A 27,044-nucleotide genomic window follows, 5' to 3' on the forward strand; every position below is an offset into this window, starting at 1 on the left:
ATTCCATCCTCTCACTGGCCTGGCGGAATGTACGACTCGTCGTATAAAGGCAAAGGGAAATTCTGAGTCGGAGTCCCTGAGGCAGTATTCTGTTCCTAGATCTTCCTACCTTTCCCTTGTATGTATCAGTGGAAATAGATGGATTCCTCCAGAGGCATCAACCACGGAAAGGGGCTCTTGCTAAGCCACCTGTATGAACTTCTGTGTAAGTGTTGGGATGAGGGAGTGGTACCCAAGGACATGACAGGCTGCAACATCGTCACCTTTCACGAACACAAGGGTGATAGAAGCGTTTATCATCCAAAACTGGCTCCCACAGGCGATATCGCTTTGGTGAGATCAAGCGATATCTCCATTGTAGATATCACTGCAATGAAAATTACCATTGTGACATCATTGGTTACCATGACGTCACAATCTAATGACATCACTAATGGCTCGGCTACTGAAGCTGTTAGCCAGTACTTTTTACACTTAAGACACTGTTTATTACTGTCTCGCCCTCGTGTCTTTTAATATCAAATATATGAACGCTCGTTGATAAAAGTTTTTCCACTTTTTTTCAACTCGTGATGACACTCAGGTGAGATTCTCTATTTGTAACAACTATGTTTGGATCTCTTTGCTAAACATCGAAAGAAAGCTCTTCATTTGTATGGTCCTTTACGGACAACAGAAACTTTCTCATAGGTGGAGAGAGCGGTCGGGTAGCCTAGTGGTTAAAGCGTTCGCTCGTCACGCCGAAGCCCCGGGTTCGATTCGCGACAAGGATACAATGTGTGAAGCCCATTTCTGGTGTCCCCCGCCGTGATATTGCTGGAATATTGTTAAAAGCGGCGTAAAACCATACTAAGTCACTCATAGATGGAGGTGGTGAACCAGTTCACCTACCTTTGCTCCACCATCACAGGATGCTGAGATAGATAGCAGATCGGCTCAGCGCGCCCACCCTGCCAGACTGACGAAGAAAGGGTGGGAGACAGCAAGCTGACAACTCACACCAAGGTTGCGTTTTCAGCACATTGCTGTACGGCAGAGAGTCGTGGCTTCCCTCCTCCAGACAAAGAAAGAAACTCAACGCCTTCCACATGCGCAGCCTGAGACGCTAGAGGCATACTCTGCATGGCTGGAGTGACCAAGTCAAAAACACTGAAGTTCTTTCCCACACCACTATCTCTTCTCCCTGCTCCAACAGCAGCGACTTCCCTGGCTCGTCCACGTCCATCACATCCAGGACGGGACAACACCGAAGGACCTTCTGTAAGCTCACATCCAGCAGAAGGGCACTTTTAAATACGTCTGCAAGCGGGACTTGAGCTCACAGGACATTGAGAGAGGGAAGGAACTTACCCCCCAAAATTACGCACGGCATCCTAAAGATTACAGTTCTAATTGTTTGATCTATTTTTAAAAACTAATTAAGCGCCTTTTTACGTTGAAAATAATGAGCTCATAAACATTAAGCTAGAAAATGCTGATCTCAAACCAAATTCCCCCCCACCCACCCACATTTTCTCGCACACTTACATATTTGTACGTCGCTCATTCATTCACTTAGTCTTGAGATTACACTAAAATGCAGTATCCCTCTTATATAAAGTCACGCATTAAATTTCAGTAAAATGATCTGAAGAACCCCGCATTAGTACATATGTACAAGTTTTATGTCATGTGGCTGAATGCCATACCGCAGGAACGGTGGGTTACCTCAGTGGTTAAAGCGTTCGCTATTCACACCGAAGGCCCAGGTTCGATTCCCCCATGAGTATAATATGTAACCTTTTTTGGTGTCTCCCGCCCTGATATTTTTGTAATATTGCTGAAAGCGTCGACAAATCGAACTCAATGACTCACACACATTCCATTCCCAAGCATCCCCTATAAATTTCACACAATGCATGTAGCATTATTGTTTTTACTGTCTGGTGTCAATGAGAGTATTGTGTATATGTGTAGCTTTGTGTTGCTGTATTTCTCTTATAATAAATATTAATAACAGTGGCACATGGACACATAACATATATTTTTCTATCTCTGTAAATGCGATATGCTGCTACTATGTTGCTATAGTCCGGCTTAATAGGATTTTCTTTGAAAACATAAGCATCAAAAGAAGAAAAGGCTTCTTTGATCTCCATTCTTTAAAGTTTGCTTATGAAGAATCTTAATTCTGAAAGTAATTTGCTGTTTTTCATACCCTGAGCTTCAATATATATCGCGAAAACACGTCAGCTGTGTAAATGAGCACACAGTACCTGGAAGCCAATAAGTTGGCAACATAATGCAGATAAAGTAGACTCTTTCAAATGCAGTGTTCAGGTTCTCCCTGCCGTGGTAGAAGTAGTTCGTCTTAATTACAAAGTGGACATAAAGACGACGGCAAGGTTACGTTCATCAGGAAGTTGTCTGAAGACACCATTTTAGCTTCTCAGAAAATACTCTGTATTAGTACTGAAACTTAAACAACTGCCTAATCTAAGCAGGATCAATCCCGGGCCCTTCAAACGTTGTTTCTCGGCTTTAATACGTTCTGAAGCAATAATGGGGACACGTCGTATTGAACAAAAAATACTCTCGGGAGCTTTAGTTATATTACCACGGTCATGTGAGGTTTTGTCCAGGAAGACACTACAAGAACTCGGGCACACTGCGCTCTGTTACTTTGTCGCGTTTCACGTTGATGCTACGTCCTTACTGGACTGCGCCAGACAATTAAGAAGAAAAAAACATTTGTGTTGTGGGATAAAACCATACGTGCTTGGCGTCTCTCTCGTATCTTTGTGATAGTTATCGTATAACATGAACGAAAGTCCTTTTATAAAATAACAATGATCACCGATGCTGATGTAAAAGAGAGTTTGAACAAATATATCTTTATCCGCCAAAAAACGTTTATCACCCAGTCCTACAATTTAGAACCACAAACCACAACTTACCAATTGAATCTGGTCGCTGGTCTGATGTCGAAAGAGTAAACCATTTGTGTGATTTATGTAGTTCTCTCGTGGTTGGTGACGAGTTTCATTACCTGTTAAGATGTGAAGCTCTTCTCCAGCGGCGGTCTATGTACAATGTATATAACTAAAGATCTCTCTGAATGACCTAATACGTATAAATTGAAAAAAATTTATCCAGCATTAGATTAATAGATATGAAAAACTTGTCCAAATTCATCAATACCATCTTTAGAAATGTTAAGCTGTTGTATGAGATTCTTGTTACTTTTTTTATCATATTTAATTGATTTAATTGATATTTAAACATTTGATCCCTATATGTATTTGCACAATTCTCCTGTCATCTTGATATTGATTTTATTATGTTATGAATCGATATAATATTTTTCTCATGTAGCACCGTTGATGGGTCTTTCTGAGAAATAAACTGAACTGAAAATGAAAAAGCATTCAACTGGAATCTCCATGCTGACCGTTACTGTGACTGTGGGACGCCTATAATTTTCTTACAGGCATGACTGTATAATAACATAATACTAACAGCATATTTTATGCATTTTGTACCTTTACATGCGGAAGATAAATATTGACATAGCGATGGAATTAACGTTAAATATGTTCACATTGTTGGACCATTGTCTTGGCACCATCGCTGACAAATTGTGTGTATGGTGTGGTTCTGATGGGATTCCTTGTATTGATAGCAATTACTACCAGACATACTGAAGCTGTAGATGATTAGATTTGTCTCTCACTTCACAGTCCAACCAAACTCACTGTCAATGTCACTTGTCATTACCAATACGTGCGTCCGATGCTAAATTGGTTCGACAAAGATGAGAAGAAATTAAGAAACATTAGACACACATGTGCGATGTCAGTCAGGAGCATCAACAAGCTCATATTAGTCCGACAGTTCACAACGTGCATGCACATTAGTTGTATTAGCTATACCCATACAACTTGTTTGATGAAATGTTGAACATCTGCATCGGTACCGTGAATGGCAATGGTATCTCACTGAGGATTAAAGTCCTTTTTGTTGACTACTATATTGTTATAGAGCGAATGAGATCGACTGTGTCTGTACAGATAACGCGAATACGGTCTGTCATCTGGATTGTTTGTGTGTCGTCTGCCGCGGTTCCTCCATGTGCATTGGTAGAGTCGCGCGATCGATTCCTGATGAAGTGTATAAAAGGCAGGCCACTACCCAGCGTTAAATCTTGTTTCTACCTTTCAATCACAGCGCTCCTTTATTCATCTAATATGAGTAGAGCACATTGAACCCGGATGCAGGCATGGTCGGGCCCTAACCTGCCCATTTTATATCTGACTACTGACGGACGGGGTCAGTCAGTGACGGTCGTTCCAGGAACTGGGCAGGTATTGTGATTGCACGTGCAATACGAATGCTAATTTTGGGTATTGACCTGTGTCCGATTGTCTTCATCTCACGGGACAGAGTCTGGCATCATTCCTGATAAACAGCATATATGACACATCCATGCGTCGTGCAAGGTAAGTACATTAATGTTTGTTTTGATAACACAAGAAAATGGTCAACTTGATTACTCCGCTGTGTTAAATGTATACATTTCTGTAACTCAAAATAGCAACTATATTCGTTCGAACAACTTACTGCTACGATGTGGGACGATCAGGTGGTCTAGCGGTACGGCATTCGTTCACCAAATAGAAACACGGGTTCGGTTCTCAACGTTGGTGGGATGTGTACAGCCCATTCCTGGCAAGGATATTGCTAACACTGGGCGTACTCACTCACTCACAACTAAAACGATGTACGTTTTGAAATACTCCAAGAATACAAGAATACAAGCTAATTGAAAACGACTAATAGCCATGCTCACTCCTTTCGCTAACACCTCGTGTCATCACTCATTTTCAGTGATCCATTCATATAAAGTTCACCACTCATGTGCCTTTTACGCACTATGGAATCTGGTTCTGCGTACACTCGAGCCTGATAATTCTCTGGCATTGGCATTCTGATACTGGCTCGAGACACCCTCATGCAAGAGACCATTATATTCTTCCCGAACAGTATGGGCTCGTGTACCTTACGCCCCGTTCATCGGATGAGTGTTTTTCTGTTTCAGGAACTCTTTTTCTTTTCATAATTGTATCTTATCAAACTTAGTTACACGTGTCGGTAAATATGTTGAATTTTATTTTATTTTTATTTTTTCTTCTTTTATTTTTTCTTTCTTTCTCTTTTTTTTCTTACTCAATGAGTCTATAGACTTATTTTTTAAACCCTACTTTGTAGGGGTAGAAAAGAGAAAGCAGAGAAATATGTTGAATTATATCATCATTCTTCACAGTTGTTCAGAATCCAGCATTTAACTTACTCTGAATCAAGCTTAATTGGGGTATCTATGATTCTAATGTCCGCGTGAACAAACATGTCCAATGTCCTATTCAGAATATTGACCTGAAGTCAGTCACCTGATCCAACTTCTTGAATATTCTCTACAATTAGGCTCATTGACACTGAGCATACTAGCATGATGTCTTGGAAATTGCATTTAAGTAATTCGATTGTGTCCAGTGTTCCCGAGGACCGATACTTTTTCCTGATTACCATTAATCTGGGTCTCGGCGACTGTGCACCACCTACGAATTACCTTCTTTGTCCAACACAGGCTATAATTAGGCAACTTTACAGGGTCATTTGTCTTTTAGAAACAAACATCATGCTATGGGAAGAACTTACCCATGCCTACCCTCTTCACGAACACCTGATGTCATCACTGATCCATTGATGTCATTTGCGTGATTATTATTCCTTTTACGCCCTGTGGAATCTGTTTCGGCAGATAATTGAGGGTGATTATTCTATGGCGTTGACGTTTCAAATTTGTAAAATAATAGGGGAGGTGAAATGGGGTTTAACGTCGCGTTCACGATAAGTGCACTTGTATAACGACCTGCATGCAGGCGTGTGAGTATATGTGTGTTTGCTGTCGGACTAAGGCCGATTTTATCAGGCCTGCACACTCAGATACATGCCGCGGTTTAATATGAATATCTGTAAAAGATAGAATGTTCTTAGAATTCATTCTAAGGTCGTTTTGAATGTTTTCACAAGAAATCTACACTTTCCCACTATGCCAGTTGAGGTAGAAGTAAAGTATTCCTTACCAGCATTTGGGAACACATGTGCTTTTTCTTGCTGATCATTTGGAATGTGATTCCAATGCAGGAAAGCAATGACCGGAAAATGGGCTTCACACATTGTACCTATGTGGGTAATCGAACCCTGGTCTACGGCGCAACGAGCCAACGCTTTAACCACTAGGCTATCCCACCGCCCCGGAACCTGTTGGAAACGTCAATGTAGTTGAAATCTTAATTCTAGTGTCCCATGAAGAACTAATAATATAATGATATGTATAACTTTGTACAGCGCCAATTTCAATATTGGATATGTTTAAAGGCGCACTTGCATGAGTGATGGTTTTTGTAAAACAGAGAGTTCGATGAGAGTTGTAGGCGGTCAGGAACTAGTATTTATTTTAATAGTCCCTTGAATTCTGTGATATTCTTTTTGATGTTGACGGGAATTTTCCATGAAGAACATGACATATTTTCAAAAACAGTTTGGAACTATGATTTCGGTTAACATCGAATTATCCTATGACTTTTCGGTTCTTGCGATGCTACTTCGGTTGGTGTCAGGTCACTTCGGCCTCAGAAAGGCAATTACTTTTCTTCACATTGTAATTCAGATTTCCTTGTTAGTAATCCTTGGAACAGTGGTAATCCTGCTGGAAAATAATGCAGTTCACGTATGTTATCTTTATTATTCGTAACCTTGGAAATATGTTGGATGTGTCACGACAGAAACAGTGTTTTCACACAACTAGAAAAACTTTCTAACTCTCATCACTGGAGAATTGTTTAACATAACGACCCATAAAAATATTGCTCCCATCTCAATGAAATGATTGATACTGACGATTACATGCTATTTTGTATTATTCAAACTGGAGCACGCGTATAAAATCAAAATCAGTTGTATCAGGGCCATGATTTGTCCTAACTTTTTCCAGAACACACGATGTTGCTTATAGACACTGGTAACTCTATAAACACAAAGCAAAATCAAACTGATAATTTGCACAATCAATGTTTATCTTCAGGGTATCACACAAACAAGTTGAATTTAATTGCATTACAGATTGTTTGACAAGACAAGACACCAAGATGATAGGTTGTATATGAAATTTAAAAAATCTAATTGTTCACGGTGTTAATATTTAAAATTACACACCAAGTTGAGAAACAAATCAAATAAAGTTACCACGTGATCAATCGATTTCAATTCTTTGACACATTAGCAAAACGTTATTTGATAAAAAGGGTTATCGATTTTGTTTGTTATATCACATCTAATTATGTTTAAATGTTAACACTATTATAATTTGCTTATGTTATAACATTTTTGTTTTGTTATCCACCCAACCAACCCCTATTCCGCTATATTTATCATAGAAAGACTCCTGTTTTCTATGATAGTGAATCAAAGTTTTTAAAAATTACTCAGTCCGTAAACATTTCCCTTTTTAGGGTGTTTGTTGCACTCGCGTTTACATTAGAGATCGTCATTAATAGACGATTACTATTACACCCTTTTAAATGCAAAAACTATCGTTTAACACATTTTCTTCTTACATACCACATCAAGGTGTATGTGTAGAAATGGAATAGTCTCTTGCATGCTAGAACATAACTATCATCTCTCGAGCGAAAAAACATGGGTATTCCATTATCACATGTGACATTTACAATAAATCGCTCCACTGCCTCTGTCTTTGAACATTTCTCATGGGACTACTTTCTGAAGCCTAGTGTGCATAGATTTGAGAAAGGAGAAAGAATACCATGTGTTGTTTGCCGCCAGCCACTTAATGCTTTTGCGGATCAATACAACTGACTTGGGTCTACCTCAAACTTATTGCTGGAGACTTTAGTAATTCACTAATTGCGACTCTAAACACATAACATGTCAGGGGAGGTCGTGTTTCTGTCAGGATTGGACAGCTCCTGCAGATGCTTGTCAGACACACCAGACAAGGTCAGACATGGGTCAGACAAGAGTAGAACATGTTTGGATGTGCACTACAGTCAAATGAACTAACCATGGAATCTGCAAATACGTCCTTGTCAAAGATATGTACGAACTGGCATTACTTATATATTGGCGGCTTCCGTGTCCATTGGCAAGAACGAAACCTCTTTAAATCAAGTAGACAAAATCTTTGACTAGAAGTTACACGATGTAAATCTGTAACTTGGATTTATTGGAAACGTTGAATTTCGATGTGTGGTGTCTTCAGAGATGGAAAAACACATTAAACGTGGATTTAATCTGATTTCCAAGTTGTTTGCGATACGAGTTGAACTGGATGTGGAGAAAACAATTTCTCTTAAATATGGAGGAGGCCCAGTTGTCTGTTTTTCATTGCATCCCTAGGCGTGCAAGATCGTGGGTTTGAATGATCGTAGGTCCGGTTGGGTGAAATGATCGTAAGTTCGACGGGTTAAAATGATCGTAGGTTCGTTGGGTTGAAATGATCGTAGGTTCGATGGATTGAAATGATCGTAGGTTCGATGGTTGAAACTAACGTAGGTTCGATGGTTGAAACCAACGTAGGTTCGATGGGTTGAAATGATCGTAGGTTCGATGGGTTGAAATGATCGTAGGTTCGATTGGTTGGAATGATCGTAGGTTCGATGGTTGAAACCAACGTAGGTTCCCATGGGTTGAAATGATCGTAGGTTCGATGGGTTGAAATGATCGTAGGTTCGATGGTTGAAATGATCGTAGGTTCGATTGTTGAAACCAACGTAGGTTCGATCGGTTGAAATGATCGTAGGTTCGATGGGTTGAAATGATCGTAGGTTCGATGGGTTGAAATGATCGTAGGTTAAATGGGTTGGAATGATCATAGGTTCGATGGTTGAAACTAACGTAGGTTCGATGGTTGAAACCAACGTAGGTTCGATGGGTTGAAATGATCGTAGGTTCGATGGGTTGAAATGATCGTAGGTTCGATGGGTTGAAATGATCGTAGGTTCGATGGATTGAAATGATCGTAGGTTCGATGGGTTGAAATGATCGTAGGTTCGATGGATTGAAATGATCGTAGGTTCGATGGTTGAAACTAACGTAGGTTCGATGGATTGAAATGATCGTAGGTTCGATGGTTGAAACCAACGTAGGTTCGTTGGGTTGAAATGATCGTAGGTTCGATGGGTTGAAATGATCGTAGGTTCGATGGTTGAAACCAACGTAGGTTCGATTGGTTGAAATGATCGTAGGTTCGATGGTTGAAATGATCGTAGGTTCGATAGGTTGAAATGATCGTAGGTTCGATGGTTGAAATGATCGTAGGTTCGATGGTTGAAACCAACGTAGGTTCGTTGGGTTGAAATGATCGTAGGTTCGATGGGTTGAAATGATCATAGGTTTGATGGGTTGGGATGATCGTAGGTTCGAATACCAGATTAACCCCTGTCATGATTTTCGCGTCCTATCCTGCCGTTACTGTCATTCGTTTTGATTGTGTAAACGCTGGATGCTGCATTCTAACTAAGTGCCGGCGGAATGTAAATGATCAAATCTGGATTATAAAAACCAGCGGATGATAACATGATAAATATCCCGCCCGATGGCACAATAATAAGAATCATCCATGACACATTTTAGTTCCCTCCAACGAGAAGTGTGAGGTTCATGGACCCGGACATAGAATCCTGCAACGTATCATGCCGTTGGTGATAAATGCCAGTGCCAAACACCAGAAAGAGTTCAACTTGGAAGGTGGAAAGAAGACGGCCAGCGGAGTAGCTATATAGCCTTGTTATAAAAGCGTTTGTAAGTATTCCTCAAATGAATATAATGTATGAAAACCGTCGTGTTATTGATAGAATAGGACTGTAACACATCTCTATGCACACATAACAGACTTGGCAATCTGTCAAAAAGTTTACTGTTCCTCAAATATTACCTTCTGATACAATGACGGACGGGTTAAGGAAAATGAACCAGACGGAAAGACGGGTTTTTTTCAAGTCTACTCAATAACAGTGACCCCCGGAAGCTGATTGCTTTCCGCCCCGTTCCCCGTGAGTATTAATTCTACATCTGATTGATTTTTTTTGGCACACTGGGGTCATGGTAATTTAAAAATATTCAAACTTTGTTAATCAAGAATCTAACGACTAATAACTATCTTCCCTATGGCGGAAAACAAAAACATCCTTTAAAAAATGCACACAAAAAGTCGAATTTTCGAGAAAAGGAAGTTTTCAAGATGAAATCGTAACTTGATCACTGCAGACAAAAAGTACAAGTATCACATGGGTACGGAAACAAGCACGAAACCATAGATTTTGGTAAGGGAACTATTTTAGTGCCTTGCAGGAATAGTCACTGATACATTTTAGTGAATAATTGAGTTTGGTTTAAGGTTGCTTTGAAACTATTCATGTTATATCAGGATATGAAGCCCCGAGTGACGCAAGTCCTACACTTTTCGCGAACACCTTGTATCTAATCATATAAGTTTCACTGCGATTTTTTTTTACGCCAGATGGAATCTGTTTCGCTGGAAAATCGAGACTTATTAATCTCTGGTATTTTTGGCGTCTCTGTATGCATTTTTATTACTCTTTCGAATCCCACAAGCACGGGTGCTAACAAATCATCGGATGCTGGCACTGGTAAGGACGCAATTTTGCACAGCGAAATGTTTCGTCTCAGACAACCTGGCTATCGGTGGGCCCTATATGTTTTGAAAAATTAACTTGCAATCTCCATATGTAAATGGATATTTTCTTTTTTCCCATTTTGTAATAACGTTTATAACGAACTGACGGATATAACGATCCGGTGTTTTGGTCGTTGTTTATATGCTGCATATATGCTTACAACAAACCACGGTTATAACGGACTACAATTAGTGGTCCCTTTGAGTTCGTTATAACCATAGTATACTGTATTTATATATCCGTAAATATCCGTCATGTGTTCCATTAAACAACTAGTTAATACCCATCATAGATTGCTTTGACAAATACACTTTCATCTCGTGCATTAATTGTTCAAATAGAAATATAGATCTAAGGGACCGACCATTTGATATTCTGTGCGGCGGCGGGGAGGGGGATGTGGGCTGGGATTTTGTATTGAGACTGTCCCTTTGTTCAGTTACATCTGCAAAACCAGATTATATTTTTAACTGAAACTATGAAAACTTTTACAAAAAACCACCTTGCAACAGTATACTTCTGTGGTTGACAATTTCTTTTTTTCAAGCATTTTAGGGCATAATATTTTTCTCGACAAAATCACAGCCCAAACCCGCCATCGTGTCGTCTAATTTTTTTTATAAAAAAACACATACCCATAAAGGCTTCTAAGGTGATTTAAACAAATTTAAGAAATAGTGTTTCTTATGCCACGTACCTATCCTAAGTATAGTTAAGAAAGTAATTATGGCGTAACAAGGTCACACACTGGCATATGGGATCGAACGTAAGACATGAGTTTTATTGTATGTAGAGATTACATTACACGGACACTGGCAGGCGTCGACCAAAAGTGTGACCCGGTCCGGAGTCTCGTGAGTTGACTGACACTCCGGCCGTGTCCTTCCTTATACAAGCATACAGTTTTATACATGATAATGAGACCCGTGAAGATCCGGGGTTTTCAGCAACCCATGCTTGCCGTAAAAGGCGACCTTGTTGTTGTAAAAGGCGACTAACGGGATCGGATGGTCAGGCTTGCTGACTTGGTTGATGCATGTCATCGTATCCCAATTGTGTGGATCGATGCTCATAACGTCAATCACTAGATTGTCTGGTCCAGACTCGATTATTTACAGACCGCCGTCATATAGCTGGAATATTGCTGAGTGCGGCGTTAAACAACAAACAAACAACATGATGATGAATGCATTTACAGAAGTACGTACTACATTCTGATTGTACAATATATGAAATGTTTGTTATACAATTCCATTTGAATGAACATGAATAAATTGATTTTACGTGATCGACATTCATACTCATCTGATCTAAAATGAATCTGAGACTTAGCACGCAAGTTTGGGGATTCAGTCAGCAATCCTTAATGACAATGACGGATACCGTCACAAAGAAAGGACAGGTCAAGTAGAGATCCTCAATTAGCCAATGGTACATATATCATGTACTTTCTTAAACTTATACACGTAAAAGCAGGTGTATGACAATATCATCACTGCGATGAACTGTCCACGGAGGCTGTGCCAATACTCATGTGAATTCTGATACATAAAAAATAATTCGTAACTTAAACGAATAAGAACTTCAGCACAATGAAATAACCTTGGTGAAAATTTAGACCGCATATCGACATGTGTATCAATGGTAGAGTATGTCATCGACCTTTTAAAACTGGAAAAGGAGACGTGATCTCTTATGCCTGATGATATCAAACGCATTTCTGATACCCCTTGAGACACGTCTATCCGATTTAAAAATATAACATATATAATCGACAATATGCGTAAAGGTTCCATAGAGATAGGCGACAGGTGTCACTTTAGATGTAACTTATTCCCTTTGCCAATGAGATTCCAAAGCTAAAAATCAACCCTTGATCTGATTTTTGGAATAACTTTGTATCATTCCCTTCTTTCCTACGACCTTTCAATTTCGTGAAAGATATTACAAAGATAAATCTGGTATTATTTTACTGTATACATTGAGGTGCTGAGTCAATAGAGTCATCATCTGTTCTAAAATGCTTTCCTGATTGCGATTTTGTGCAATACATTTATATTTCCATTTAGCCGATTGACGTAGGTGTCTCAAAGCTGCGCCACAATCTAGGATTGTGTTCTTCATACTGGAAACTATCATCGAAATAACCATATTGCTTTCAATCAAGTTCTGTAATCCGTCTAAGTGCTTTCTTTTTGCCTAAGACTACATCTTAGACAAGCACAACCTTATTAAGGTTGTATCTTTTTTTTCGTATTTCTTGACGAATCAATACAGATGTCTTAAAGCACAAAAGAACACATTTCTTGGAAATCCAGTACAAGCCAACCAACATTGAATAACGTCATACTGCTAATACCTTCCATTTTTAATTGTTGTTTAAATATTTATGGTTTCATATACAGAGAGTCCTATGGGAAATCCCAGCGAAAACAAATTACCGGAAATTATTGAGCCAAGATTTTTCATGGCCGATGGCAACACAGTGTGGACCCAGTGGATAACGTACTTATATCTTATATACTTTGTCAAAAGAATGATGATAGGTCCTTTATGATATTTGGAAAAGCGGATTTCTAGAACTGCATATAAATGCCGTCGGGAAAGGATATCCACGTGATATATATAAATAGATTGAAGGTGCTATATTTCAAACGCGGTTGCAGCGGCTGTGGGCAAACGCTTTTTTCAAATCATATATACAGTTACTGTGGGGAAACAAATCTCATTATGCCAGCATTGCCTAATGAAACATTGGCGTTATATCCAATTTGGATGTTTACTTAGTTTAGTATCGCTAAGGAAATTGAATAATACCAAACAAAGGTGGCATTGATCTGTAGTTATAGTCTATATCTCATTCCCAAAACCTTTCGTGCGTTTAGACTGTAAGGTAATTTCTCTTAACTTAGAAAAACGATGTTACGGAGTTTTTCAATTTGATGAAAAAAGGGCGTTATAAACCTTTACTTTGGCTTTATATCAAGTAATGTACTTGAGCAGTCGGGGACTATGGCATCATACATCTGGCCAATGTGGCCTTATAGAATGGTATGGTGACTAGCATCAAGAACAATTGGAATTTTGCCAGATCTCAGACTGTATGGATATCTTTACCTTATTATAAGAAACAAATAGATGTCGCTTATTGAACAAAAATATGTTAATGTTTTAACCATAGGGAGATTCTGGATCAGAACAGATCCCAGTTACTTTATATTTAGCAAACACATGTTGATCATTTAATCAGTTTGGGATTCTGAATCAGAATAGGTCCGATTACTTTATATTTAGCAAACACATGTTGATCATTTAATCAGGTGGAGATTCTGAATCAGAATAGGTCTCAGTTACTTTATATTTAGCAAACACATGTTGATCATTTAATCAGGTGGAGATTCTGGATCAGAATAGGTCCCAGTTACTTTATATTTAGCAAACACATGTTAATCATTTAATCAGGCGGGGATTCTGGATCAGAATAGGTCTCAGTTACTTTATATTTTGCAAACACATGTTGATCATTTAATCAGGTGGAGATTCTGGATCAGAATAGGTCCCAGTTACTTTATATTTAGTAAACACATGTTGATCATTTAATCAGGTGGGGATTCTGAATCAGAATAGGTCCCAGTTACTTTATATTTAGCAAACACATGTTGATCATTTAATCAGTTGGGGATTCTGAATCAGAATAGGTCCCAGTTACTTTATATTTAGCAAACACATGTTGATCATTTAATCAGGTGGGGATTCTGAATCAGAAAAGGTCTCAGTTACTTTATATTTAGCAAACACATGTTGATCATTAATCAGGTGGGGATTCTGAATCAGAATAGGTCCCAGTTACTTTATATTTAGCAAACACATGTTGATCATTTAATCAGCTGGGGATTCTGAATCAGGATAGGTCCCAGTTACTTTATATTTTGCAAACACATGTTGATCATTTAATCAGGTGGGGATTCTGAATCAGGATAGGTCCCAGTTACTTTATATTTAGCAAACACATGTTGATCATTTAATCAGGTGGGGATTCTGAATCAGGATAGGTCCCATTACTTTATATTTAGCAAACACATGTTGATCATTTAATCAGGTGGGGATTCTGAATCAGGATAGGTCCCATTACTTTATATTTAGCAAACACATGTTGATCATTTACTCAGTTGGGGATTCTGAATCAGAATAGGTCCCAGTTACTTTATATTTTGCAAACACATGTTGATCATTTAATCAGGTGGGGATTCTGAATCAGGATAGGTCCCAGTTACTTTATATTTAGCAAACACATGTTGATCATTTAATCAGGTGGGGATTCTGAATCAGGATAGGTCCCATTACTTTATATTTAGCAAACACATGTTGATCATTTAATCAGGTGGGGATTCTGAATCAGGATAGGTCCCATTACTTTATATTTAGCAAACACATGTTGATCATTTACTCAGTTGGGGATTCTGAATCAGAATAGGTCCCAGTTACTTTATATTTAGCAAACACATGTTGATCATTTAAGCAGGTGGAGATTCTGGATCAGGATAGGTCCCATTACTTTATATTTAGCAAACACATGTTGATCATTTACTCAGTTGGGGATTCTGAATCAGAATAGGTCCCAGTTACTTTATATTTAGCAAACACATGTTGATCATTTAATCAGGTGGGGATTCTGAATCAGGATAGGTCCCATTACTTTATATTTAGCAAACACATGTTGATCATTTAATCAGCTGGGGATTCTGGATCAGAATAGGTCCCAAATACTTTATCCTTGACATTTCCTAAGAAATTATGGTTTAGCTCAGTGAACTTCTCTGACTTTGTGTCATCTTGGTATGATAATGCTTTCATCCACTGTTTGATACACTCGATTATTTTCAGGCCGCGGTGATATACATGTATGTCAATGAAACATATTGCATACAAGCAGAGATGGATCTATTTTTTCTTGAAGGTCAGCGTTAGAGTTAACTACAGGCCTCAGTGTGTGCAATTCCAAAGTACTTTTCATCAGTATATATGTCTTATCAATACCAGTATCCATGATTACTCAAATATTTTGCAATATATTAAATGCATGGTTGGCCACTGTCGCTTCCATTAAATGAAGACAAATAGATGGCACAAACAAAATAGATCTACAATATAATACATTTAAGAGGGTAATTGCATCAGTACTTACACAGGTACCGATATACAATATGTAGAGCCCTTCATCATAACAAAAAACGTTTAAGAGGGTAAATGCATCTGTTCTTACACAGGTACCAATATACAATATACCATCGACACATCATGGACACGTTATAGATAACCGTCTATTGACCTACTAGTGGGTTAACAGTCCATCGAAGAGCAATGTTTTCCTGTACTGCTTTCACTCACGACGTGCTAATGGACTAATGCCTTAAGAGTTCCTAAATGTCGTGTATAATGGATTATATTTTAAAGGACTTAGGATGTTAAGCAGTGGCGTTTGATTATACAGTAAACTACGGTTATAACGAACAGACGGATATAACGAACTGTATACTTTTGGTCCTTCATTTGTTGTATATACGCTGTATATATGCTTATAACGAACTACGGTTTTAACGATCTAAAATAAGTAATCCCTTTGATCACGAGTTCGTTATAACCGTAGTTTACTGTATATATGTTCTCTTCTATTGTCCTTTAGTCCTTTAGATATAGAACGTGACAACAAGCCTGTGACATAACGTTTCTAGGTTCTACTGTAGCGTTTTACTGTCATTAAAATAGATATTTTCTTCTGATTCTACGTGAATCTTTCAATCATGTTATTGAAAGCGGTGACAAGAAAGGTAACATCAAACTGACACTTTATAAGAAACTAAGGAAATACATGGATGTCACAAATGGACCCGTGGTGTTGTGGACAGAGCGTTTATTCGGAGTGCGGAAGGTCGGTGGTTCGATCCCATGGCCGCGTCATACCAAAGCGTTAACAGATGGTACTTGTGGTCGGCTCGGCGTCAATGTACCGTGTCTGAGAGGGGTATCCATGCTGGCCATCAATTATCTGGGTTTTGAGGATTACTGAACACTGGATACTACCATGGTTAGCTACGAAACAATAATTGGGACTACTGGGACGGGTTTGGGAATGGTGTGATTGAGCATTAAGCTGGCTGGTGTGACTAGACCTTGGCTTTAGAGACGCATCCTCACACAGCCCTTACAATAAATAAATGACTTCTCCCGAGGTGTTATACTAAATAAATATAGGTCCCTTGTTTAAGGGCAGCAGAAGAGAAATGAATTAGGTGCCCGGATTTATGTCGCTTTTGTTCAGAGCAAAACACTCAAGAAAATCATAATATTTGTGGAAATTGATGAACGGCGAATGTTATGACAACGGACATATGGAAACGCTGTACAAAAATGACGTCAAACCTCATTAAGGTACTGGTCATTTACTATGTGTGTGGGGGGGGGGGGGGGGGCTGTTACATTAAAGTTAAGGGGCGGTGTCGGGAAGATATGATACAGTCCTAAAACCAATCTCTCCGCGTACCGCACCATTCCCACAGCCCTTCCCCACCCCTTTAATAAATAACCAGCCCCTAACCTTTGGCCTTGAGCATTTGTTGTGACCATTGTCCATTTTGGATTGTTTCATTCCGTCTTTTGTTTCTGAGCAACAACAACCAGCATATGATGTTTCCCTCCTTGGTCGTTACACAATGTTAGAGGTGTACGACATCACGACTATACAATTACGATAATCTGTGATCAGTGAAACATTTCTCACATGCTAGCAACAAAAACACTAGCGTTATGCACACGCTCGTGTATTTCTCATTCCGATGGATTTAATGGCGCCGTGACGACGGTCAGGCGTGACCTCGCCGTCCCGCAACGACTAAAACGGCATCCCTCTCTGCTGCGGTTCCCACAGGCAATACAAAAGTATTATTTCTGCACTGTGCTTACAAACCAAATAACGTTTTCGCTTGGATTGAAGGTCTTTTCTTTGAAAAACCTTCCTATACATCAAACCCAGCAATTAACGCTGTGAGAGAAGTTGGTTCAAGGTCTCCGTTTTCCGAAGGTATAAAGTATCCCTGATAGAGAAGTGTTTCCACTTTGCACTTAAAGACTTGGCATATAAATAGGTTTTCTTTCCAACCACGAAAAAACGACGCCATTACAGTTACAAAGAAGAAAACAAACATTCCATCTTTGGAGGAGGAACCTGACGTGTGTTTTAGTTGATAATAGTAACCATGCATGTTTTGTTTAACCTGTCCTCTGTTATCGGTACCATGGGAACAGCAACCAAAGTTCTTCAGTAGGCTTGATGGATATCTTCGCCGCGGGGCATATCTGCCATTCCTCATTGCCGGAGATCCCAGGAGAGTTCATTTTATCATACAAGTCGTGATACGTTTATTGCGATACTAGTGCCTGATCGGTTTTGTACACCGACTTCTTTTACCTTCTGTTGGAACAGCATGCATACGACGTATGTATTAAGGAATTTGTAAAGGCCGTATATATCGGCGTTGATACGTTCATAATGGGTGTGTCAAGAATGGTTGTTGGACGTGTTAGCGATGGTTGTATCTAATTAGGTTGCTTGGCGTGAGATGCATCCGTTGCAATGATGTAGAATTCTGGGAATGTACGTTTGATTTTTAGAATTAGAACTTCCTTCGGCAGTGCCAAAAGGATGTACAATGTGTCTATGTTGATAACGCATTGTCCATAATCTTTGGACTAAAATTCATTAAAAAAATATGAAAGCGAAAAAAGGAAGTGTACGAACACACAGGCTCTTCTGTGGTTCTCTTCTAAGCGGCATCGTGAATTATAGCAAATATTTGACGAGGGACTTCAATCAAAATCTACAAGACTGGGAGACGTGGGTTATGGTACATATGAGTAGCCTTTGTGTGTTGTGTATCTTGCATATAGACACATTATTAACAGATATATTAATCATTATGACGGAAGATGGCTTTCATGTCTACTGGTGGTTCTAGTTCATATCAGGGGGCACGGGTGGCCCAGTCGTCTAAGGCGCCGCAATTCGCTGTGCAGAGTTGCGTCCCTTGAGCACGCCAGAAACCTATGATTGTTGGTTCGAATCCCGGTTCGCCCGGACTATTTTTCTAGGTTCGTCAGCATCATGCCCGAGCTCGTGGGTTTCATCGAAGTCGTAAACGTCTACCTGCATCACTTCGGGCTTTCCTCCCACATTAAGCTGACACGCCATGACTGGAAGAGTGACAAAAGCGGCGTTTAACTTCACTCACTCACTAGTTCATATCACGCTGTCAGCTAACGTGTCGCTTCTTAAATATATCAGGGAATTCGAATTAGACTGCAGTTCCCGAGAAGTACACATAATGGAACCTTGTTATCTCGATATCAATGATAACATTAATATATTGTCGAATCAGTTTCTTTGTTTGTTCTTTAACGCCGCACTCAACAATATTCCAGCTAAATGACAGCGGTATGTAAATAATCGAATCTGGACGATACAGTCCAGTTATTGACATCATGAGCATCGATCTACGCAATCTTGTTTTATTTTTCGCAGGGCGATACTTTAAGCCGGCAGGAGAAAAGAAATGCACTATACATCAGCCTCGGTACACCTACGCTGCCACTGTACCATTTTGGATAATACTAAAATTGCAGCATTGTTTTTCTTTGTGTGTTAAACACCGCAGACAACAATAATCCAGCTATATGACGGCGGTCTGTAAACATTTGATTCTGTCCAGACAATCCACAGATTGACATCATGATCATCGATCAACTAATCAGCGAGCCTGACCACCTGATTCCGTTAGTTGCCTCTTACGACAAGCGTATATTGCTGAAGACCAATTCTAATGTATTTACATCATAGTAACTATGTTGTTTTCATGGTGTGAACAATGCACCTCTTGTTCCATCGTGTAACCGTTACCTGATTACAAGATTGAAGCGATGCGGAACCACCTTTATCATCCATCTTCTTACCAAAGGCCCCTGATGAGATGTACACCAACAATAAAGACGTTTGACGTCATTTTTGTACAGCGTTTCCATATGACCGTTGTCATAACATTCGCCGTTCATCAATTTCCACAAATATTATGATTTTCTTGAGTGTTTTGCTCTGAACAAAAGCGACATAAATCCGGGCACCTAAAGGTCATTTCTCTTCTGCTGCCCAGAAACAAGGGACCTATATTTATTTAGTATAACACCTCGGGAGAAGTCATTTATTTATTGTAAGAGCTGTGTGAGGATGCGTCTCTAAAGCCAAGGTCTAGTCACACCAGCCAGCTTAATGCTCAATCACACCATTCCCAAACCCGTCCCAGTGGTCCCAATTATTGTTTCGTAGCTTACCATGGTAGTATCCGGTGTTCAGTAATCCTCAAAACCCAGATAATTGATGGCCAGCCAACGCAGAAGGCAACACTCAAGAACAGTGCTATGCCAATGTCGACTTCATGGTGGCAGTTGCGGGGAACTTTGGAACAAAATAGAAAGTTACGCTCTATGAATGTTGGGCGCAGATAGATTAAATGAACATGGTGTATTGTCACTGTGGTGTCTGTTATTTACGATAACTAAGGTATTTCCGCCTCTTGATTTACCAAACAGGGCACTGAAGACAGCCTTAAATCAGTGGACGTTTTATCAATTCAGTATGTTGTCTGTTGTAAGTGATTGTGCAATTCGGTATAATTGTTGGACTTTTTTACGATTTTAAATCCAGACTGAAACCATTACCATTTCTACCATTCATTAAGAGGTTAACATACTTCTTCCAGACTTAGTGGGGATGGTACTGCTATTAAAAGAAGCATTAATCACGGTGGTATTTTCATTATTGTACGAATCAGTTCCATAAACAATTGTGTGCATCGCCTGCCGATGCTTGCTCCAACATTGCTCCATAAGACAGGGTTGAACATACGGTTTAAAAAACGCCAAAATCGTGAAAAAATGAATTTGGTAAGATTGTGTAATTGAGAAATGTTATGTGAAAACACGCATGATTGATGTTCACCTCCCAGGGGAACAAAACCTGTTAAAGAAAAAGGTGGTATATCTTGTAACTAGATATTGCAAGTGGGAAGGTGCAGGACACAGCAGAATGTTCCTCAACTCGCCTGCTGATCTGCCTTGTGACATTTCAACGGAGTCATGATGCGTTAGGCGCAGTGGCGGCGTGCACAGACCATAGTCCCTCGGGATGGATTACTAGCTGGAGTGTGTGAACATACAAAGATTAATTTGCAGGGACGACTGAACGTGGAATTGATTCTTCTTTGTCCGTCGCTGCCCCGAGATGTCTGCTGGCGTACCACATTACCCGAATGATGCCTCTGCAGGTGCACTCGTCGGACTGGGATTGGACATTAGTCACAGCAGCTAATGGTCATCACGCATATCGTGGTGGCAGCGTAACTAATTCACCAGTTTTGTCTCTAAAGGCCTGCTTTACAGAGTTCGCTGTCTTTTTACCTTTGTGAATTCAACGCAAATTAAGCTATTTTACATCTTATCTGGAAATATTACTTTCTGATACGATTCCATTCATTTATACAGCCTAAAACCATTGTACTATTGGGACATTGCTAAAAGCACCACAGCGCCTTCTTCTCAATCTGTGTCAATGAAGGAATGTTGTTTAACGCCAAATAACCGCCTGCTTGGTCTTTTGGTAGAGCATCCGCCCGGAGAGCGGAAGGTCCGGGGTTCGATCCTCGGCGTTAAAAGATGGTACTTGTTGTTACCCTGTGTGGCTTTCGGCATTAAGGGGCTAAAACAAGGACTTGTCAGCTCCGAGCCAGTATACTGTGTCTGAATGGGGTATTCATGTTAAACTGCGTCATGGTATGTCAATGGGCTAGCACTACAAAATCGGCATCAGTCTGGACTGGTACAAGCAGCCACACACACACACACACACACACACACACACACACACACACACACACACACGTGTCTGCACGTTGCTATACAAGTGCAATAATCTTTAACGCGACAAGCAGCCACACACACACACACACACACACACACAAACACACACACACACACGTGTCTGCACGTTGCTATACAAGTGCAATAATCTTAACGCGACGTTAAACCCCATTTCACCATCTCACCTTAACGCCAAATATCTTGTCCGCCTTTACGTAATTATGTCTGTCCAGTGAAAATTATTGTTGATAATATGAACAGCTCCCCAAGCTGCACGGCTGTGATAACCCACTATCAACGACGTAACCATGCCCCACTCAATTTACACGACAAGCAAAGAGTTCGGGTGCATTTTAGCACGAATCCCCATTCAATCACTCTACAATATGTACCCCAACCAGCAATTGCTTGACTTGTTTCATTATGCACCACATTGCTAGGATACGCCGGTTTCGGGTTTGAATCCAATATTGACCTTGATCGATTACAACAACTAGTCACCCTCGGCGTACAACACACGTGTAGGTAGACTCTCAGGAGTTCTATAAGAACATTTGGTGACTAATCTGTCGATGCACATGTTATTCCCCTCCCTGCTTCCTTGCAGGTCACACCTGGGGTAATTGTACCCCCGAGAAGTAACTAATGATCCGTGTGCCCTGTTTCCCACAATCTGACCAGATGCTCAACGTCAATCCCACATTGAGACAGATGCGTGTAAATTGATTGCATATGTCTTCGGATAACGTTATAGAGACGGACCGCCTCTGTGGTCTGGTGGTAGAGCGTCCGCCCGGAGAGCGGAAGGTCGGGGGTTCGATCCCCGACCGCGTCATACCAAAAGACGTTAAAACATGGTACTTGTTGTTACCCTGTCTGGACCTCGGCATTAAGGGGCTGTAACAAGGACTGGTCGGCTCGGAGTCAGTATACCGTGTCTGAGTGGGGTATTTATGTTAAACTGTGGTATCTCAGTGAGCTAGCGCTATAAATCGGCAACAGTCCGGACTAGTACTAGCCACACAAACACACACGTGTCTGCACGTCGCTATATAAGTGCAATAATCTTGGACGCGACTTAAAACCCAATTTCACCTCACTTCACGGTTATGGAGATGTGCACATTCCCATGCTCTTTCACATTTTATCTCTAGGGACCGACCATTTTCATATTCGAGGGAGCAGGGGTGAAACAAATATTTTCTAACCATAGCAAGTGGGAACAAATAATTTGTCTGCCAAATATGTTCCTTCGACAATCTGAGAAGCGATGTGAAACAGAATTAAATTATTCGACGCCTCCTTTCACCGACAATTTGCTTGTTTTAAACCAATGCCCCAATGTCCTCAAAATATCCGTTTTTAAACCAAATGTCCCAGACATCACATGTTGTTGTGTGGCTGCTTCTACTAGTCCAGACTAATTATAGAACAATCCCATGGAACTACCATGCTGCAGTTTAACAGCACTCCACTCTGACACAGTATAACGACTCCAAGCCGACCACCTGTGTTATCCCCTTGTAGGACAGGGTACAAACTATCTTCATATGGTAATAAATGTAACTATAAACATGAGAGGTAGATATACATAATGTACATTATATATGGAGATATTGCATATTATTTTCATTCATAGTGTATTAACATTTATATATATCATGAGGTGGCTGGCAGTGTACAGTTTAATAATGTATACTGAACAGAAAAAGTTCCTGTGACATTGAATAAGATTTAATGCAAAGTTATGTTTTTTTACCAAATCTGGAACAATTTCGGTTTGCAACAGAAAACAGATTCCTGTAAGTGTTCAAATGGTTAAATTTGCCATACTGACTTCAGAAAATGCGTGATGTCATAAAAAATCATGAACATGGCAAAATTTACAAATCAATAGCGTGTGTGTCCACCTCTGGTTGCGATGCAAGCAACGCATCTTCGTCTCATGGAATGGACCAGGCGTCCTGTGGGATATCTGTCCATATCTGCTGGAGCATGTTTCGAAGTTCCTGGAGCGTCTGTGGAACACGTGGTTGACGTCGAAGGCGCCAATCCATCTCATCCCACATGTGCTCGATGGGTGAGAGATCAGGGGAGCGAGCCGGCCAGGGGATGACATTCACGTTGGTTTGTTGAAGAGAATCCTGAACAAGTCGAGCAATATGAGGCCGCGCGTGGTCATGTTGAAAGGTAATGCCTGGGCCATGACGACGCAAAAACGGTACAACAACAGGGCTGATGATCTCGTCGCGGTAGCGCTGTCTATTGAGATATCCTTCTACCACTATCAAACGGGTCCTCTGTCTTGCTGTAATCCCACCCTATAATGAGACGTCTGGCAGGTCTTCTGGCGACAATCACTGCATATCTGAGGCGACGACGTATGGTTTGTGAAGATATTCGTCGAAGGCCAGGGATGCTTCTTGCAGTCACTGTTGCTGGCTGGAATCGATTGTTCGAATCCAGTTGTCTTGTCGATTATTGGTTACGCGTGGCCTGCCACCCCGAGGATGGTCTCTGACTACATTCGTCTGTTGCCAACGTTGCCATAAACACCAAATGGTGTTTCTATGGACGTTAAATTGTCTTGCGACATCACGTTGACTCGATCCTGCTTCAAGGATACTGGTCAATGGCTCGCAGACGCTCATTTTCGGACAGGTGTGGCATTTCGTAATGTTGAATAATTGCGTAATTTTGTTGGTTTTCTGAGTGGTTGTTGTCGGCACGATGCTAAACAGTGCATATGGAATCCCGTAAACGCACATGTTTTTATTCCCATTCTTGGGTAGTGAAATGCATGGGGCTTGCATAAAAGTCCACTTTTGAATGGAATGCATGCTTTTCTGTAGCAGTTGCGTTTTTTGACTTGATTCCATTCATGTACTACAATATTGAAAACCAAACTTTACTTGTTTGAAAAATACACTAAAATTCGGTGTCACAGGAACTTTTGTTGTGGAGTATATATACTGTATTGATAAGACACAACAGTTGTAGTAAAGATTTAAGGTAATATCTAGATGTTGTCTATAAGAGAGGTTCTTTTAATGAATATGTCAGAGATAATATGTGAAACATATTTTGCTTTTTCAGGGCAGGGGTTCAGGATACTTCCAAAGATTTTATTATCATTTTGGCAGTTTAATGAATCTATTGTTCGAAGAAGTAACGGGAAGGTCGGGTAGCCTAGTGGTTAAAGCGTTCGCTCGTCACGCCGAAGACCCGGGTTCGATTCCCGACATGGGTACAATGTGTGAAGCCCATTTTGGTGTCCTTCGCCGTGATATTGCTGGAATATTGCTAAAAGTGGCGTAAAACCATACTCACTCACTCGAAGAAGTAACTGTCTTTTGACAGTACAAAAGGAAGTGTTTTTCGTCTTCTATATTGTTCTAAGTTACATAATTTACATATTCTCTGGTCGACAGGCGTGTTAGTGTATCTGCCTCTTTCAATCTCCAGATTAAGGCGACTAAGTCTTAATTTAGTTAAAGCTTATCTATGATCTTTACATTTTACAGCTGAAACATATTTCTAAAGTTCAAATTTATCTTTAATAAGTCCTAAATGCCTATGTTTGTGTGTTTACTTGGTCACTTTCAATGAAAATTATATTTCTAAATTAATGCCGAGCTCCAGGCAGGGTAACAACAGGTACCATGTTTAACGTATTTCGGTATGACACGGGGATCGAACCACAGACCTTCCGAAGTACTGGCATACGCTCTATCCACTTGACTATGGAGGCGGTCTGTCAAGTTGAGAACACCAGAGACAAAATATATAAGGTCGTGGCTGGTAAACTGCCAACAAGGAGTAGCAAAACTTGACATCCCTCTTTTCTCATGATCCACAGTTGTCATCGTATGACTTGTATTCATGATCTCCTAACATTAACAGTGGGAGTCCTTCAACACCTGTTTGCATAATGGCATCAAAGCCGATACTGCCCTCTTCTAATCTGGTTCTGGCGGTCATCAGTTGACACCCTTATTACAGAAGTCACTTCCCCCATGGCAAGGCAGCATGGAATGTCAAAACAATGTTGTTACTGCTCTCTAAGCTGTCACAATAAACTTCGGCGCTGAAGTCAAACATGAGAGAGTTAGAGAAAAGAATTAGAATATGATGGATTTCAAGTTCACGTTCTCTTAGTTAATTTTCCGGACGTACCTAGAGCCAATTTTTTTAAATTTATGAAATTTCCAAAAACCCTAGGGAACAATTTGTTTTAATCATATTTGATATTTAACTGTGTTTAATGGCCTGCGCTGCTGTGCACTATATGGCTCCCACATGGCGTACCTGATAACCGTTTACAAACAAGCTGAGTCATATCCTAAGGGAAAACATAAATGAAACTGATAACATGTTCGTCAGAAAATCAGGGTTTGTTAGTGATTACATTAGGAACAAAATTCCAGTATATTGACCAACATGGTTATCTTCTCGGCGTATGCTCTAACTATAGACCATGAGTATCTGCTAAAAGGGTGTGAAGTTTTTTCATATTTATCAGGAATATTTCAAACAAACAGACTGGTAATTCAGGGTTCTTTCAAAAATGTCTTAAATCGGTTACAGTCGCCGCATTTACTCCAACGAAGAAATTGTAATGTTCTTTCAGAATGAAGAACAGCTCAGCAAAGTCGGTAACCCAGTTGCCTTTCAAATGTGACAGATAATGTATTTACTTTAAATGGTTTGTGAACACAACATTTTACTAATAACTGTTAAAGTTCTTATTTCGGAAAAAAAACATTTTTTAAAAAAGAAAGTGAATCGAAAATCATTGATATTTGTTGACAGATCTGATAATGAAATTTACAAGCAAACACTTTGTAATCCGTTTGAAAAACAACTCTTCCTATTTGCTTGAAAAAAGTTATCAGAGCAAGAATGACTCATGTTTCGTTTATTTTGCTTTGAATTGGAAATACGTGTAGACTAAATTTCAAAGTGGATCTAAAACGGACCAGTTTCAAAAACTGATGTAAATTAAATCGTTACGGTTAAGTCCACTGAAAGTAAAATGCTTCTTCTTCAAACAGATCTGCTGATGTGCCAAATCTCGCCTGACAATCTTGCATGACGATCAGCGTGCTTGAATTACGCGTCTTCCACCATTCTTCAGTCTCCTTTTTTGTCACACGCACCGTGATAAAACTGAAACACAGTTCCAGAGTTTCAAACTCACCTCTCTCACGTATTCGTGCAGTTCAAATGTTGGATCTTTTCTCACAATTTGAAATTTGTGAAATCGTAAATAATGAAATTAACATTTTGTGTCATTTCATTTAATATATTCTAATTAAAACAAGA

General features: G+C 39.9%; 1 protein-coding gene across 1 annotated transcript in view; it reads left to right on the forward strand.

Moving 5' to 3' along the window:
* The first annotated feature begins 4,217 nt into the window (after positions 1–4,217).
* The window catches only part of LOC124118434 (transmembrane protein 272-like), a 120,887-nt gene continuing 98,060 nt past the window's right edge, over positions 4,218–27,044 (forward strand). Inside the window, exon 1 of the mRNA XM_046480545.2 lies at positions 4,218–4,478. The gene's annotated coding sequence lies outside the window, so the exon portion shown is untranslated. The remainder of the gene's footprint in view (positions 4,479–27,044) is intronic.

This window comes from Haliotis rufescens, unplaced genomic scaffold (assembly GCF_023055435.1).
Source record: "Haliotis rufescens isolate VD_foot unplaced genomic scaffold, xgHalRufe1.0.p SCAF_7, whole genome shotgun sequence".
Lineage (NCBI taxonomy): Eukaryota > Metazoa > Mollusca > Gastropoda > Lepetellida > Haliotidae > Haliotis > Haliotis rufescens.